Here is a 19595-nt window from a genome sequence, read left to right on the forward strand (position 1 = left end):
GTAATAGCCACTATCCTTTGAAAATCATCTCCCATCTCCACACTATATATGTTCTATCTGCCACTGTGCTTCTTATAAATTTTTGCTTTATCATGAGAAACCAGAAAATATTTTCATGTAATTACGTTTCAGATCAGTAAAATGTGAAAGTCGAGTACTTATCGAAGACAAATTACGCTGATGACGCAAATATATAAGCGAAGTAAGACAGATAGGGAATCATTCCAGCGATGATACAAGTAAGGAAAGTCTCTGATGTAAGCGACCTAGATGAAGGATAGATTGTTACGGATCGCCGCCTGGCAACCTCCATTCTTGAAACGGCAGAGCTAGCGGGCTGTTCGCGTGCTGGTGTCGTGAAAATCTACGGAAATCGGAGTACGATAAAAGCACGAGTAGGAGACAAGGTGTTGACTGCACACGCCTCATCACAGATCGTCACCGAGCGAGGTGGCGCAGTGGTTAGCACACTGGACTCGCATTCGGGAGGACGACGGTTCAATCCCGTCTCCGGCCATCCTGATTTAGGTTTTCCGTGATTTCCCTAAATCGCTTCAGGCAAATGCCGGGATGGTTCCTTTGAAAAGGCACGGCCGATTTCCTTCCCAATCCTTCTCTAACCCGAGCTTGCGCTCCGTCTCTAATGACCTGGTTGTCGACGGGACGTTAAACACTAACCACCACCACAGATCGTCGAGATCAAACGCTTGCGTGCTTAGAAAAGCGGGATAGCTGGCTTTTGTGGCCTTGCAACGCTCGTGCAGAGACGGGTGTTTCGGAGCGCACCGCTCAGCCCATTTTACTAATCGTGGGTCTCTACGGCAGGCGACCCCTGCATGTTCCGACGTTGACCGAAAGACATCGTCAGTAACTATTCCAGTGGGCACGGGATCGTCGATACTGGACAGGGAATCAGTGGAACTGTGAGATCACGTTTCCTGTCACACAAGGTCGACGGTCGTGTCCGGATACACAGTCACCCAGGCGAATGGCTGTTCGGAACACGTACCGCGCCATCGGGGGACATCGATCTGGGTTCGCCTGGAACGTACGGTAGAAATCGAAGGTACCGTGTCAGCAGCGGACCACCTGCATCCTTCGATGCTTGGTGTCTTCCTCGACGCCGTTGGCATCTTCCGGCAGCGTAACTTTCCGTGTAACAAGACCAGAATGGGGCTACAGTGGTTCGAGGGTCACGGTAGTGAACTCACGTTTCTGTTTTGATCACCAGATTCGCCTGATCTGAACTTATTGGTACACACTTGGGCCAGAAACCACTATCACTGGCTCCTAATTTACGGAAACTGCGTGACACCTGCGTAGACGTCTCGTGCCACGTACCTCGTAGAAGCCACCAGGGACCTGTCGCACACGTGCCACTCAGTGCCGCTGCTGAATGGCGTTCCGAAGGTGGACGTGGAGGTGGATCAACACGCTACCGAGTATGTGGCCGTCATGTTCTGGTCCGTCATTGTGGGTTCGACGTGTCATTGTGGCTCTAAAAAAGTTTTGTCTTTCTGTGAGACCCTACAAAATATTTTCCTGTACATCCGTTTCAAAACAATAGAATAGACGAGGGTGAATGAAATGAAAACCTTACATATTTTTTAAGTATTATTTATTGTGCAGAAGTGGTACAAAGCTGTATCACTTTTCAACGTAATCTCCACCACGCTCAATGCAAGTCCTCCAGCGCTTACAAAGTGCATAAATTCCTTTAGAAAAAAATTCTTTTGGTAGTCCGCGCAACCATTCATGCACCGCGTGGCGTACCTCTTCATCAGAACGGAACTTCTTTTCTCTTTGAGTGGTCCATACATATGCAAATCACGTGGGGCAAGGTCTGGTGAGTATTGGTGAGTATGGTGGATGAGGAAGACACTCAAAATGCAGGTCTGTGATTGTTGCAACTGTTGTACGGGCAGTGTGGGGGGTCTTGCATTGTCATGTTGCAAAAGGATACCTGCTGACAAATTCACAGGCCGCACATGATTTTTTAGGAGATCTGTGTGTATGATGCACTGGTAACAGTGGTCCCTCTAGGCCTGTAATGCTCCAAAATGACGCCTTTTTCGTCGCAAAAGAGAGTCAGCATAACCTTCCCTGCTGATGGTTGTGTTCGTAACTTCTTTGGTTTTGGTGATGAGAACTGGCGCAGTTCCTTGCTGGCTCTCTTCGTTTCCGGATGGTGGAAGTGAACCCAGGTTTCGTCCCCAGTAACGATTCTTGCAAGGAATCCATCACCTTCTCGTTCAAAGCGCCGAAGTAGTTCTTCACAAGCATCAACACGTCGTTCTCTCATTTCAGGAGTCAGCTGCCATGGCACCCATCTTGCAGACACTTTGCGAAGCTGGAGCATATCATGCACAATGTGGTGTGCTGACCCATGACTAATCTGTAAACATGCTGCAATGTCATTCATTGTCACTCGGCGGTTTTCCTTCACTATGACTTCAACTCCTGCAATGTTCTGTGGAGTCACAACTCGTGCCTGACCTGGACGAGAAGCCGCTTCCACTGAAGTCACACCATTTGCGAACTTCCTACTCCGTTCGTAGACTTGCTGCTGTGACAAACATGCATCACCGTACTGAAGATGCATTCGTCGATGAATTTAAATAGGTTTCACACCTTCACTACGCAAAAACCGAATAAAAGAACACTTTTTTTCCCTGGTGCAAGGCGCAAGTGGGGAAGCCATCTTTATACTGATATTGCGACGGCATGTGTGCATCTGCAATATGCTGCCACTTACAGGCCATTCTGCACGCTTTTCTTACCAGCTTACAGGATACGGCGTGAAATTTCGATTTGTTATTACAAATTTAAGGTTTTCAATTGATTCACCCTCGTAAAAACCGAACGCTTATCGATGTTAAACAAAGTGCAGTGGAATGACAAGACATATAACAGTTCGGCAAGACGTACTGTATTTCCGTATAACAATTATGTACCACGTAACTGGTATTTGACAAGTTAAAAGAATCAACAACAGCGGCACGAGAATGATGCTATCTTAAAGATACACGAGACAGGGAAAAACGCGACGCACTAAGCTGTCAGGCAGTCATGAGCGCCATTAGTATTTCTCCCACACATTGTATATATCTGCGATTTAGAGAAATGAAGACAGTGTGACTCCAGCGTGGATTTCTGAAAGTTGCTCAGTGTTTCAACGTGTGCATCTGCATCTACAAAAATCATTGTTCTCCGAGTACAGACCGGGAGTACGTTTACTAAATAAACCAGAGGATTGCGTTTTAGTTGCTGGATACACCGTACTAAATGAAGTATTTGTACAACAATCACCAGTGCTACTGCCGCATACTTGGACTTCATTACCACCCTTGTTGGTCGGTGAAAAGGTAGGATGTAGCGAGGAGGGAGGTGCTTAGAAATGACCGACCGTTTCATGTCGATGTAATTTCACTACGTATCAGCTCAATTAAACACACACGCAAGTATACACACACACGCGCGCACACGCACACGCGCGCGCCCTCACACGCACACACACACACACACACACACACACACACACACACACACTACGCGTCAAACTTGGCAGACAGTCTGCCAGTGAGCTCAGCAAAACATAGGGTTCACGTCACCTTGTCGCTTGCGACGAAGTCTGCTCCCCGCAAATTGGCAACATACCTCTCTTGGCAGGCCGCTGCCAAATGGTCTGGCGGAAACATCTGCTTACAACCAATTGAAGAACCTGATGAAAAATTAGTTCGAGGTAACACAAAACATTCCACTGAGAACGAGAAGGAACAGTGTCAGACTATCCTGAAAAACTATAAACAAGAGGATGTACAGCTGAAACTACTCAAATGTCTATGATAATGACGACGCCGATTATGATTTCGCCAGAATGGGGCAACAATGCAGGTAGCTGCAGACTAGAACAGAATGGTGCTACATCAAATTACTTTCGATTTCACCTTTTCGTGTACCATCATCCCCTTCAGTCCCAGCCATATACTCTTACGGTTGATGAATTCGGAATCTGAGTCGGTGGTACTTCAGATCATTTCTTTCAAGTAAACTCTTTAAGCTGCTAATAGTCATTTTTCGATACTGGCACACGTACAGTGCTTTAAATCAGGTAGGGCGTATCAGTTCACAATGGTGCTCATGAAGCCACATTGGGGGTTCGGCTTCTGCGTGAGTCAGGGAATTGTCGTCTTGAAAAATGCAATCCCTCGCTCAGTAGCACGCCTCTAACATTGAATGAACTTCACCTACGGCAGCCATCGGACACGACTTCACGTCACGGCTAGTACCTAGGAAATCTGGCGACACAACGGCACATCAGTGCATTCCACTGTGTCACCACTGTGGTACAATACCACGGTGTCGTTTTTCAACGGGTCAGTTCTCTCCCGCACGTAGCACATTTCTCTGTGAACTGTCCGGGTGATGTTGAGGTACTGCTCTGGGCAGCAAGATCTCCAGATCTGTGCTCAATAGAACGTGTGTAGGACCAGCTCAGACGTCACTTCCTTCCTAGTGCCAGTGTCCAGTTTCTTTCAGTAGAGGCGGTTTTATGACACTATTCTCAGCAGAACAACAAAATGTTGAAATGTGTGTGAAACCTTATGGGACTTAACTGCTAAGGTCATCAGTCCCTAAGCTTACACACTACTTAACCTAAATTATCCGAAGGACAAACACACACACACCCATGCCCGAGGGAGGACTCGAACCTCCGCCGGGACCAGCCACACAGTCCATGACTGCAGCGCCTGAGATCCAACAGACCAAGTGCATGCTTCCAGGCAAGAGAGAGGGCAACTTCGTACTGATAAGACAAGTTTTCGTCATTTTGGCAGGAAAAAATCACACGCCCTCTAAATAAGCTCTGGAGTTACATTTCGTTTCCTCCTCTTTTTTGTCAGGCTGCGTATTTTTATCCTCGACGTGTTCGTTCCGATTTTTACAGAATAGTAACCACTACACTCATTTCAGTTGCAATCGTGTTATTATTACAGATTGTCTATAGAGCCGTCATGGCGGTGGAATTTGGCCAACTCCCAACCAAACTGTGATCTCTCATCCAAACCTAGCCCCACATATGCGCTACGTATCGGTATTTAATCACAACTTTCATAACAAGACAAAACATGTTGTCTGTTCTGTTTCTGTTTGCGCGTGTTTCGCTCGTCATATGTCTGCGTGAGTAAGAATGTCTTTCTGCCACTGATCGGTATGACTGAGTTGCCCCGTCAATCCCGTATGCTTAATGTAGAAGGTGCTCAACGTTGAAGAGGAAAACAACCGCGCTTTCGACGGAGATATCTGTGGAACCAGAGACCTCGGCGATTCTGTGACGTTCCAGACATGGGCCTTCGCGAGTGGTAGAGTCCGTCTCAACGGGGGAGAGGTGCACCGAAGACCAGATGCGGCTGCGAATGTAGATGATCACGTATGGGTAGCCTACAAGCTAAAGGTGTGACTCTCCGTTTACTCAGGATGATCGTATCTACAGGGACCCCCAGAAACACTAATAAAGTTGGACTTGAAAAAATTCATTAAAAAGATGGAAGTATCAAGGTATTTGATTTAAATTGTAGAAGCATTCGAAAGAAATGTTATAGTTTGAAGCGCTAAACAAAACTTGAGGGTCCACAGAATATTCGGCACCGAGATTTGACTAAAGCCGGAAACTGACAGCGGCGAGAGTTTCGCAGCTGCTTCAAGTCTTTTCCACATAGATGAGTCCCATCCGATGGGAGATTGTGTATTTGTGGTAGCAGTGTATTGTTTTTGTTGTTATTGTCGTTTTGTTGTTTCTGATGCGATGTTCCGGCAGAAGACTGGTTTGGTGCAGCTCTACACACAGTGAAAGCGCCTCTGTATGACTGCTGCACCTTACATGCATTTGAACCTACTTCTACTGAGGGCTGGCTCCCCCTCTATTGTCTGTCCCCCTGCCCCCCCCCCCCCCCTCCCCACCAACACACACTGTCATCTGCCGGCCGGTGTGGCCGAGCGGTTTTAGGCGCTTCAGCCTGGAACCGCGCGACCGCTACGGTTGCAGGTTCGAATCCTGCCTCGGGTATGGGTGTGTGTGATGTCCTTAGGTTAGTTAGGTTTAAGTAGTTCTAAGTTCTAGGGGACTGATGACCATAGAAGTTAGGTCCCATAGTGCTCAGAGCCATTTGAACACAGACATCTGCTTCGGTCAATTGTCTCGAGATGTGGTCTATCAACTGACCTGTTCCTTCAGTCTAGTTGTGCGATTAAGTTCTTTTCTCCGCAGTTCGATTCAGTACCATGCAGTAGTTAATTCCACCTACCATCTATTCTACCTACTACAACCACCGGCGTTAACTTCCTGTCCAAATACTTTTTAGCGTCTCGTTTCGTAATCTGTTTGAATTTCCTTATTTTAAATTGCAGGCCGAAAACTTGTTGTCTTAATCCTTAACTGCACTCACAATTCGGTCTGACTTTAGTAACTCGGTGGCGTATTTTTCGACCGGAAAAACAAAAACCATCCGAAACTTTTTTACTTCTATGTTTCGCTAAACTGTTGTTAAAGAATCAGTAAAAGGAAGGCTTCTATTTAAGAATAATCAATCTTTGTTCTAAACAAAGGAAACATAATCTCACCAACATTAAGTCTCTTACAGTAACCATGGCCTTTTAAACAGAGTTTTTGAAATAAATTAAAGAACGAAGAAAATCTGCATTCATATTCAGAAACAGCAGAAAGAGCGCAAGTAGTAGGGTCGTCGAGGAGATGCGCAAAACTATAGGTCTATATCTCTGACATCGATCTGTTGTAGAATTTTAGAACATGTTTTTTGGAAACCCAGAATCTACTCTGTAGGAATCAGCATGGATTCCGGAAACAGCGATCGTGTGAGACCCAACTCGCTTAATTTGTTCATGAGACCCAGAAAATATTAGATACAGGCTCCCAGGTAGATTCCATTTTCCGTGACTTCTGGAAGGCGTTCGATGCAGTTCCGCACTGTCGCCTGATAAACGAAGTAAGAGCCTACGGAATATCAGACCAGCTGTGTGGCTGGATTGAAGAGTTTTTTAGCAAACAGAACACAGCATGTTGTTCTCAATAGACGTTAAAGTTACCTCTGGCGTGCAACGGGGGAGTGTTATGGGACCATTGCTTTTCACAATATATATAAATGACCTAGTAGATAGTGTCGGAAGTTCCATGCGGCTTTTCACGGATGATGCTGTAGTATACAGAGAAGTTGCAACATTAGAAAATTGCAGCGAAATGCAGGAAGATCTGTAGCAGATAGGCACTTGGTGCAGGGAGTGGCAACTGACCCTTAACATAGACAAATGTAATCTATTGCGAATACATAGAAAGAAGGATCCTTTATTGTGTGATTATATGATAGCGTAACAAACACTGTTAGCAGTTACTTCTGTAAAATATCCGGGAGTATGCGTACGGAACTATTTGAACTGGAATGATCATATAAAATTAATTGTTGGGAAGGCGGGTACCAGGTTGAGATTTATTGGGAGAGTCCTTAGAAAATGTAGTCCATCAAGAAAGGAGGTGGCTTACAAAACACTCGTTCAACCTATACTTGAATATTGCTCATCACTGTTGGATCCGTACCAGGTCGGGTTGACACAGGAGATAGAGAATATCCAAAGAAGAGCGGCGCGTTTCGTCACAGGGTCATTTGGTAACCGTGATAGCGTTACGGAGATGTTTAGCAAACTCAAGTGGCAGTCTCTGCAATAGAGGCGCTCTGCATCGCGGTGTAGCTTGCTGTCCAGGTTACGAGAGGGTGCGCTTCTGAATGAGGTATCGAATATATTGCTTCCCCATACGTATACATCCCGACTAGATCACGAATGTAAAATTACAGAGATTCGAGCGCACACTGAGGCTTTCCGGCAGTCGTTCTTCCCGCGAACCATACGCGACTGGAACGGGAAAGGGAGGTAATGACAGTGGCACGTAAAGTGCCCTCCGCCGCACACCGTTGGGTGGCTTGTGGAGTATAAATGTAGATGTAGATGTAGAAAAAGCAGAACACCTTGAATGACTAGAGATAGAACGTTAATATTCACAGGACATGTGCATTGGTATGCTCTGCAGAAATGATTAGCATTTGAACCATATTGGCCTGCGGATTCAAGGTCAACACCAATATCGCTGCGCAACACCATGTACCGGTAAAATGGGCTTGCTGCTCCCGTCGCTATAAACCGAAGGTAATGAATCAGTGTCGCTTGAGCAGACGTGCAGGATGCCTTGCAGACGTATACACGAACCGTACCGTCAGATCTGTGTTTGAAAGAGGGCGCGTTATTGGCATGAGATTGTGGTAAATCCATCCAGGAAACTGCTGCTAGTTTGGAACGAAGTGTTTCGACAGTGGAACAGGCGTGTGCCGAATGGTTCTCGAAAGGCGATAGAACAGGACGATATGGGTCAGACCGCACCACCCACTCAACTCCTCCGAGGAGATCGGGGCATTGCAGGACAGATCTGCGTCCTCCTCGGCTCTTGCGCAACAGCGTAACACCCTGTAAATTGCCAGGGTTGAGAGTTCGTCGTCGTTTATCAAGGCTTGGGCCACGCGCGCGTCGTCCCCTTCTCCGCCTACCTTTCACTTATGTGCAGAAACGTGTTAGAAGGCAATTGTGTATTGGTTCGCGTCATCACTGTGAACAGGAATGACATCAGATAGCGTTTTCGTACGAATTCGGGTTTGCCGCAGACAGGGGAGAGGCATCATAGTGACTGCAGTCACACAAGACGTAAAGCGCCAGCTCGAGGCCTTATAGTGTGAGGAGCAGTCGGGTAAAACAACAAACCATAGTTGGTGCGAATTCAGGGCATTGTGACCTAGGTGAATGACATTCTGATACCCGTACCCATACTCTTTCTGCCCAACATCGGAGACGCCAATTTCATCAAGAAAATGCACGGTCACATGTTACTCCACGAACAAGTGCCTTCTTGGTGTGAGAGCATGTCACCCTTTTGCCCGAGCACCCTAAATGGCGAGACATTACGCCAACCGAAAATGTGCAGGATATGGTGAAACGACCGGTGCGGTACTGTGACCCAGTGTCAACCACCATAGACGAACTTTGGAACCGGATGAACGCAGCATGGATGGCTATGCCACAGGTCGCCATTCGTGCCTTATACGCATCGACGCCGTCATGCATGAAACAATTTATTAGGCCAATGGCAGACCCTGAGCCTACTGGGCATCAGGACACAGTCTGAATCGAGGTGACTGAAATGCTAATAATTTCTGCAGATCCCGCGGATCTGAACGTCCTCTCACTTGTCATTCAAGGTGGGATGTTTTTCCTGAACATGAGTGTACTTCAACAATTTTCAGAAACCTATTTTGAGATAAAATATTGATCAGTTAAGCAAACTACAACTAAGAAAATAAACGGTGACTTTTAGTAAATAAAGGTGAGTAGTAGGTACACGAACGAATCAAATAAACACTTGTTAATAACAATCAAGATGTATCCTTTTGTCAGTGGAATGCATTTTGCACACGAATTTTTGGCACTTAGAGCATGTTTTGGTAGTTTTTGTGTCTGTAAGGCGTAGACATATTATGTGGCATCCTGACACATGACTTTTTTGCTGACTCGGTCCGGCTTGGACTTGCACTGCAGATTCGTCGACTTTGGTGTCGTTTTTACAATCTTTACAAAGAACTTCCTTCAGTGCAGTTTGAAACTTTCTAGAACAAGTTTTGGAAGTAATTTTCCGTTCTTCAATATTTGCTTTGATCAGTGCCATGCCGACTTGTTTTATAAAATCGCGAAGCACATCTTGTTGCTCTGATTTTTAACATTTTTGTACCACAAAACAGCCAGATTGTGCTACCTTTTCTTGGTTTCTTACGCGAACATTTTGTTCCTGCACTTCATCGTCCTCTGTTTCACTGTCGGTTTCATGATCAGATATTTTCTGTCTCATTGTAACTAAACTCAGCTGCACGTTGAAAAAAATCTAGTGTATCCAGTGACTTAGCTGTCTTCACTAGCTAACAGTAAGTCTAAAAGTTGATCATCGCTTAAACGTCGCTCCATTGTGTCTGAAACAGTTAAAAACAAATAAGGACAGCAACGTTTGTAACTTTCATGGGTAGATTTCGATCTCCAATCTGGTAGGTACCAACGGAAATAATGTTCGCTTGTCAGGAAGCGCCTACACAATGGAAAAGCATAATCCGTGCTAAGATTGCATAGAAACGGAGTGGCATTGTTGCAATAGGAACGGAATTGTAAACAATAGAACGAAGCGTGAGGCAGTAAATTACCCTATGAAAGTAGTTAAAGGTTGATAATATTCTTCTCGGGTATGCAGCCGGATCATAACGTCTTCATGACACAATATTTCCGCGGTCCAACAGTTCCGGCGAGATCGTGCACCAGCACACTCACCTGAAGATGGCGGCCAGTTGGACCGCGGAAATATTGTGTCATGAAGACGTTATGATCCGGCTGCATACCCGAGAAGAATATTATCAATTATTACGCCGGGAAAGCCTTCGTAGTTAAAGGTTGTTCTTTGTTTATTTTGCTGTCTGTCTTTGCTATTTCTTTCTCCGATTTCCATGCAAAAATCAACTATATTCGTTTTTGGTGTGGTTTGATAGCGGATACGCTCATTACCAGCTTCATATTATCTGACAAAAAAAAAAAAATCAACATGTTCTATGAAATACCACGATTGGCGAAAGAAATGGTCGATAAAGGCGGAATAGTTCATTAAAAAGGTCATAAAGTAAGGCAGTCAGTTCGATGCAGTTGTCTGAATTTGCCTGGGCTTCCTTATCAGGAGTAGCGAATAGGAGGCTGGTTGAAACGGCGTGGAAACGCATGCAGCATTCCTGTGGTGTCAGAGAGCTAGTTCCGGATGTGAGGCGCGGATACTAGGGTTTTATTTACCGTCCAACCATGGAATGCAGGCTAAGGTAATTTTTGAGCTGCTGTTGCATTAGTGAGTGGATACATTTTTATATTAAAATATGATGCTGTCCTTTCAACAATATGCGGAAGAATAAAAACTTTCCTATCATCACTACCGTCGCCATGATCACGTCCACCACTGCAACGAATTTCTGTGGATCCCGGTACAGTACATGACAGACGCAGAAGATCTGCGATAGTTTCTGTTCGGATCTCTGAGATTTCCGTGTCGTCGAAGGAAAGATGTGCAGAGCATAGTTTTTGGAACGGTACCCTGCAGGGATACGGCGAAAAGAAAGTGCAAGATAAACAGTTTGAGCGACGTGTTGTTGGCAGCGGGCAGATGTCGGAGTTTCTCTCTCTTTATTTTTTTTTCGCCCTTTTATATTTGGCGCGGGCCCTGCGGGAGGTGTGGAAGGTGACCGCTGGCAGAGCCTCTGTGGGCGTGGCGAGCCGCGCGGGCCCAGGGACTGTTTGGCGGGCCTGCCGCGTGTTTACGGGCAGCAGCAAGGTTACACAAACACGGCCGGCCCACATAGCCGCTCGCCAGTGGGCGTAACTGCTGCTCGCTGCCGGTTGCAGCCACCGTCCCGACCTTCCGCCTCTCCGCGTACATCGCAGGTGTACGAGGTTGCTTCCCGAGCCGGAGGGCGTGGCGGTCCCCGGCACGAACCCGCCCGGCGGATTAGTGTCGAGGTCCGGTGTGCCGGCCAGCCTTGTGGATGGTTTTTAGGCGGTTTTCAATCTGCCTCGGCAAATGCGGGCTGGTTCCCCTTATACCGCCTCTGTTACACTATGTCGGCGATTGCTGCGCAAACACTGTTTCCACGTACGCGTACACCATAATTACTCTACCACACAAACATTTGGGGTTACACCTGTCTGGTATGAGACGTTCCCCGGGAAAGGGGGGGGGGGGGGGGCCGCGGCGGTCCACTGGGGCCGAACCGTTTAATAACCATGGGTTCGGTGTGGGGCGGCGGTAGGGTGAGCGGACTGCTTTAGCCTGTCGTGGGGTTGTGGACCACTGAGGGCTACAGCGGGGACGAAGACTCTCCGTCGTTTCTAGATCCCCAGTTCCTTACAATACAATACACACGAGGCACCACGCCAGACGACCTGCGTCAAATGTCGGTAGAAGTCAGGTGCCACATACCTCCACGTCACGCAGAATCGCTGTCGTACTGCAAAGATGTATCAACTTACTGTTAAGCAGGTGCTGACAGTGTTTTGTCTCATCAGAGTGTAGGCGCTGTTACACATCCGAATCTCTATCTTCTTTCACTACTTAGCCCCAGGAGGAGAACAGGGGGTAGCACTGTGTTCGTTGTCCACTTACTGCTTTCACACATGCGCGGAAATCCAGACCTCTGCTGTGTACGACAACCCGGGCAGCCAGTCGTCTGCTGACGAAGAAGGCCGCTAACATCTTCCAAAGCTCGAGTTTTAACTAGAGCGTGACGCGGCTTGAACATTTTGTACACCTCACCCTGTTACATGTACCGACCGACCACTATGTGTTCCTCAGCCCACAGGTGTCACTGGATGCGGGTACTGAGAGGCATGTTGCGGTCAGCTCACCGTTACTCAACTGGCCTCACAAGGGTTGAGTGCAACGCGCTTGCCAGCACTCGGCAGACCCGGACGGTGCCCGATCCGAGGCTAGCCAAGCCCGACAGCACTTAACTTCGGTGACCCGACTGGAACCGAGGTCACTACTGCGGCAAGGCCGGCGGCCGGTCTTCACGAGGACACACTTAACCAGCTGACGGAAGAATTGAAAAGGACCTTTGTCTAGTAGATACCATAAAAAGGAGTCCTTAATCCTTATCCAGTTGTGCATCGCCTGAGTAGCACACCGGCGAGTAAATTTACCTCATTGTCGCGTGCACTGTGCCATCTATGGTCGTAGCTGCGTATGCAACTGGAAGAAATCGATTTATTGATAAACAGATAACTCGGGTTCAGGAAATACCCTACATGTGAAACAACCTGGCTGTTTATTTTCACGAACTAGTGACTGCCACCGGCAGGTGATCTCAGATTGATTCCATATTTCTACATTTCCAGAGGGATTTTGACGGCGTTCGTAACGCGAAACTTCTAATCAAATTCCGTGCGTATGGAGTATTATCGCTTTAGTTGTGTCTGGATCTGTTGTTTCCTGTCAGGAAGGCCAGTCTACGTAGAAGACGACGAAAAATCATGGAGTAAAACAGAAGTAATATCTGGCGTTCCCCAAGGAAGCGTTACTGGCTTTTTTAGACTGTTTGCAGATGATGATGTCATTTACCGTCTAGTAAAATCATAAGGAGATAAAAACCAATTGCAAAATGGTTTAGACAAGATATATGTACGGCACACCAAATTGGCAGTTAACTCTAAATGATGGAACGTGTGAAGTCATCCACATAAGTACGAAAATAAATCCGTTAAATGTTGCGAGTACGATAAATAACATAAATATAAAGGCTGGCAGTACAACTAAATATGAAGGAATTGCTACTATGAACAAATTATATTGGAAGAATCAAACAGATAATGTAATGGGGAAGGCAAACCAAAGACTGCGTCTTATCGGCAGTACACTTTAGAAGTTGGAACAGTTCTGCTAGAGAGACTGACTACACTACGCTTTTCCGCTTGCTAGGTAGGATTGACAGCGGACATCGGAAAAGTTCAAAGAAGGCAGCTCGTCTTGTGTTATCGCGAAATAAAGCGAGACGGTGTCGATCCTCAAAAGAAATGCGTTTTTTATGTGGCGAAGTCTTTTTGCGAAGTCTCAGTCACCAACTTTTTCCTCCCAATGCGAAAATACTTTGTTGACGCCCACATACGTAGGGAGAAATGGCCACCGTGATAAAGTCAGAGACAATGAAATTGCGATGGAAAGGTTTAAGTGGTCTTTTATTCTAAAGTAGAACGGTCGAGAAAATAGACTGTAAGTGGTTCTGTGAATCCTCTGCCAGAATGTTAGAGTGCAGATGTGACCAACGTGAATAAAAAAAAAAAAAAAAAAAAAAAAAAAAAGTGGGTTGTTCGCCCACAAAACCCAGAATCCGCCGACGCTGTTCCCTTCGCAGAGAGACAGTAAAACTAAACAAGTGTATACTCCGTTCATCATAGTACACACACACACACACACACACACACACACACACACACACACACACACACACACAATGATTGGTGAGCAGCCATTGCACACGTACCCTGGTGTTGTTACGCTTTTGGAAGTATGTTCTACTTATGTATTAGATATCTTATTACATAGTTTCGTAAAACGAAACTAAGATGTTCCAATGCATTAACAGCCATCAAAGTTTTTATTAATCACGCTGTAACTATGTAGCTTTTATTGTAAAAATCGTGTACAGTCACAGCCTGTACACTATTGTGTTCTGATTGTCTCACTGTTATTGCGCAGTGTGAAAATGGCTGAGGCTGCTTCCTGCTCCGTAGTGAAACACGCGTGTGGAATACTGTTAAAAGTGCCGAGAAATGGATCGTTCTTAACGTTTTTCAGAAATTTACAGAGAGAGTAGGATTTGCAGTTTTTCCGAGTGACTGTATTCGATTGACTTGATGTGCGTATTCACAGTGGATGTATAGCGGAATAGATAGTAGATAAATAATGTGGTGCGGTTCGAAGATCGCTGGTTCAAGTTTTCTCGCCGTGGTCATTTTTTGCGTTCGATTTGTAATAATTACATCACGTTGTCATAAAATTCGTCATTTTTTTTATGAATAATGGACTTCTTTTTGTTTCTAATTACATATTGCCTGCGAAATTTCTGTTTTCATTTCAAATATAAATTCTTAATTCTCCTTTAATTTGGACTATGTCCGTTTTATAGCACAGATGTAGTCTCACACGAACCAGAGTGGTAAGTGCCGCAGAAACAGGAAAAACAATCATTTTCACAATATCGAACACACTATACAAATGCTGCATTTTTATATTTTCCAGTGTACCATTATAATATGAACCCAACAGAACTGATCCGGAGCCAAGTTAAGGGATTTGGCCCCGAGAAATAAAAAGACTGTTAAGCTGCCAGACGTACTGGACTAACGCACGTAGTTTCTTTACATGTTACTGCCAAACGTTGGCGGGATGTAGAAGGACACGTCATAAAAGGAGTGCTTCAACACACAACAGTACGGTGAAATCCCTGCAGTTAGCTTTTGCATCCCACATAGCTCGCTCAGAAAAATTACCCTGTGTTTATGTTAGGAATTTTCATCACTCTTCTTTGTTATTAGAATGCTACGTCAGGTGAGAACGGGAGCATTTTATACTTTCCGTCTGGTCCACTAAGAAGCGTGCGGTAGTGCTCCTGGAGTTTTGCCGAATATTATTTCATTCTCGTTAAAAATGAAATGACATTCGAAGGATGTTATTTCTTTGCTCGTCTGTTTTTACGTCTGAACTGCAACTGCTCACATCATTGCAGGTTAGTTGAACCAGTTGGCTGCCAGTGCTGCCAAAGTTAAATGCGCTGCTGAAGCCATGGTTCCACATTAGCGGCTTAGTCCATGTACGTCTAAGGCAGAATAAAACGTACTCTTATGATCGTACTCGACTGCAGCTCTGCTTCCGCTCCTGTGAGGCGCTGAAGAATACGCGATGTAATGTTCACATCATGTTTATTCTTATGATGAACAGAATGTAGTACAGGTGACTGGGGCCAGAGAGCGCTCCTGAGCAGGTGACGTCTAGACGCTGGCCGCGCTCGCCTGACGTGCGTCGGCCGTGTCGTCACGGCAGGTGAGGTGACGCGGCTCCGCAGCAGGCGTGCGTAACCCTGCTGTGCTCGCTCTCCTGTTCACTTCTACTCTACAGGTCTTCTGTTCTGGCCAATGTGGCATAAAATGTCTACTGACACGTTTTTTTGACATTGTTGTATCCCAATATGTTGCTGAAAACAATAATAATAATAATAGTAATAATAATAATAATTTGTTTTAAGAGTCTTATAATAATAATAATAATAATACACGGAACGGTATTTAAGAAAAATTTTATTTCAGTATAAACATATTTTAAATTTGAAACAACAGGCATTTGCAATGATGCATTTTTCTTATAAAGCATTACATTATTTTTCTTTTTTTACATTTTTTGTTGCTTTATTGATTGCAGTTTGAACACTCGCCAGGGTAGCCGAGAGCGCTAATGCGCTGCTTCCTGGACTTCGGTAGGCGCGCCGGCCCCAGATCGAATCCGCCCGGCGGAGGGCCACTATGCCACCAGCCTGGGGGATGGTTTTTAGGCAGTTTTCCACATCCTGCTCGGTGAATACCGGGCTGGTCCCCCCCCTTTCCGGCTCACTTTTACACTTCTCACAGACATTTGCAGGCGTTCTTACTCTTCCATGTCTAGTTTAACTAGACGCAGAGAGCTGGGGTACACTATTTCCGTCCCGGGGGGTTCGGGGTGGCGGCAGGAAGGGCATCCGGCCACCCTGTGCAACTAACAATGCCAACATGGCCGTCCCTGCGTGACGCGGGACACAGGCCCCAAAACAGACATTGATTGCAGCTTGGACGCGAGCAGTCACGTGAACATCAGCCGACCAGCTGAGTTTTTGACCCTTCTCTTTGAATTATAATTCAAAATCAAGTTTCACTTCTTATCAACCCTGCCGCTTATTTCATTATCATGGTCGACTGTGCTCATTACCACAACATTCTTATTTCTCATAGGAATATAGTTCACCACAGTAGTGTCATTTGTGTAGTAAAATGAAGAGCTATGAATCTCCTTCTTGGTCGTGTTTTGTGGAAGCTCTTGCATTTTTCTCCGTATATTTCCCGCGATTGTTAATGTACTTTCAGGGAGAGATGTCCAAAATTGTGTGACATAAAAAAGTTGTCACGTGTGACAATCCGACCTCGCAACTCAGGAGTGAAATCTGCAGCTACTCTCACATCTCGACTTAATTTTTTTCCCCACACTCTGCTCTCCTTTGCTGTATAAATTTGGGCTTTCATTACGTATGAAGATTTCTCGTCACACTGAGTCCATATTTTGATTCCGTATTTTGCTGCTCTATTTGGTGTATACTGTTTGACTGGATAGAACATCTAGATGCCACTACATGCTCGTCGACAGTAACATTTTCTCCTGGATTATACACTTCAGCAAATACTTCTACCACCTTCTCCCAGCCACTACAAATTGCAAGTTTATCATTACATCATCTTTCCTTTTACTGGATTACGTATCAAATCGCGGGACATGCGTTACCTTAGACCAGGCTCATCCAAGAATTGCGAACGCGCCCGCGCCCCGCGGGCGCAAGACAGTGTAATTCAGCACCCCGTCCGCGACCGTGTGTCGCTAGTGTCGGCATAGGGTGACAGGGAGAGGGAGCACAGCACTGCTCTGCGCTGGACTGTCCCGCAGTCAGAGCCAACGTAAACAAAATATTCTATTTTAGAATTAATTTTATGTAAGGGACATAGAGTGTGATTCTTACTGTTAGTAATTACAGGTAAGTATTTTTTTTTATACTTCGTGCTACAATTTTTTGCATCCCTTTTTAGAGTTTAGAAATCGGATCCTTAGTTTTCTTTTTTGTACGTAATAATTTTAACTGGCCAAGTTTGAAAACTTATTAAAATAGAATTCAGGTTATAAAGCTGTTTAATTCTTACAGTCAACATTGTTGAAGAAGACAATTAACATTTTACACGTTTTTCTTTTTCGAGGAAACGATTTTGTCTTGACCAAATTTTTATCGCCAAGGAATGAACGGTTCTTAGTTTTAGCAAGCTTTAAAAGAGAGAAAAAGCGCTCACAAATATACGTGGAACCAAACATTGAGAGAACTTTGGCCGCGTGCTTGTGCAAAAGAGGATATTTCTCTCGTGGAAGACAGCTGTAAAAGTCATCCAAAGTTTTACACATAAGAAAGCGGTCCTTGAGGCGGAAATGGCACTGTAGGTCAATCAGCTCTAGTTGAAGCACTTGTGAGACGTCCTCTGCCCGAAGGGAAAACGGGTGAACAAATATATCTATCGGCTGGCGTTCGGGCGGTCCGGCTCGGCCGCTGCAGCAACATAGCAGTTCGCCCGGGGCGGTGGCCGCTGGCGATCGCGGGCGCTAGCGCCCCCGGAGCACAGTTTGGGCGAGCCTGCCTTAGACGATGTTTCCTTGAACACGGGTTGCTTGGAATATGTTCCGCCCAGTGTCGTTATCCCACAAACTTTTTGTACATTTCCGAAGTGATCAATATACACCCGCAAGGAATAAGAGTCCTAAGTATTGGTGAAAAACATAATCATAAATGCTTCTCGATTGTTGACCATAAACTCGCTACCCTTCAATATTTGACGTCTATTATTTCATTTTGAAGCGGCACACAAAATACTACACGGACGATAAAAAAAACGCGACACTGGAAAGGAGTTGTACAACATAAACGAAGGTTGGCAGCTGTGTTTCTACATCTGAGAGATGGTATCTGCTCAAATTTCACATCAGTTGCGCAAGGGTGGCGGTAGTAGCGCCTCTATGGGGGTGTAAATCAGGTTTGCATTAAATACACGTTGTGACGGTCGTGAGCGTTAGTAAACTTGGAGAGTGGACGTGGTGAATTGGTGTTAGTCAAGCGCCTAGAACCGCTCGGCCACAGTGGCCGGCTACAACAGATGACTGGACGCGCTGAAGAGTTACTATGTGGCCTGCCTTCAGATGACTCCTGCCGTCGCGAGCTCCCACGGCCGATTGAGGCGTTCATCCGACGTCGTGTGGAGGGCACATCTCAGGCCGGAGATGGCTCCGCGTTGTTTAGGGTTTCTTTTTCTCGGCTTGTTCCCACTTGCGCAGGCTACCGTCGACACTGTCGGTGTTGGCTTTTCTTCCACAGCTTGACGATGAGTACTCTGTGAACATTCACATATTCCAAGATGAGAATACCCATGATAACGGGGCTGCACGCCTAATTTACAGACTTGACGGACTCTCGGGAATCGTGTCGTACGTCGAGAAGCCCAAAAAATCAGCCGAAATCGGCGTGTCCGAGCTCACTGCGGAACAGCGGGTTAGCAGCCAGTGTCGCCGCACTTTGTCAGCTCGGCGTTACCTAACGGTCGGCGAGCGGCTTCAACTGGACGCGCCGGCCTCAAAAGACTTGGGCACTGTCCTCCTCGCCGAGTTGGGGCCGTTGGCGATGCACGATATTAGCGTGACGTCTACTACCGGTTTGCAATTCTTTTCTCTAGTACGCCTATTTCCGTGTCGTCTCGTCGTCTGTTGTAGGCTTGTACCAAGAGAGCAATAAGAGGTGGTTGTTTGGTGGCCGGTGTCCTTTTTCTGTAACACAAACTGCATGTGTATATTAACTGGCTTTTCCTAAGAAAAGAAAATTACGTAACTCCAGATAGTCGTTGTGGTACCTTCCGTTCCAGTCCACGTTAGCCTCACTGCTGGTGAAGTACAAAGTCCGCTATGTGCTGCCTGCTTCTGAGCTAGAGGCTGTGACTGGGCTGCGATTGATGACAGACTGGAACTCACTCAGTGCGACAGACTGTCCCTCTGGTCTGCGGCGGCGATCTAAATATTGGCTGCCGAAGGGCGTTGGCGCCGTGTTTCCTGCAAGTCCGTCGCTGGCCTCTATCAAATGGTTCACATG

This window comes from Schistocerca gregaria, chromosome 3, assembly GCF_023897955.1.
Source record: "Schistocerca gregaria isolate iqSchGreg1 chromosome 3, iqSchGreg1.2, whole genome shotgun sequence".
NCBI lineage: Eukaryota > Metazoa > Arthropoda > Insecta > Orthoptera > Acrididae > Schistocerca > Schistocerca gregaria.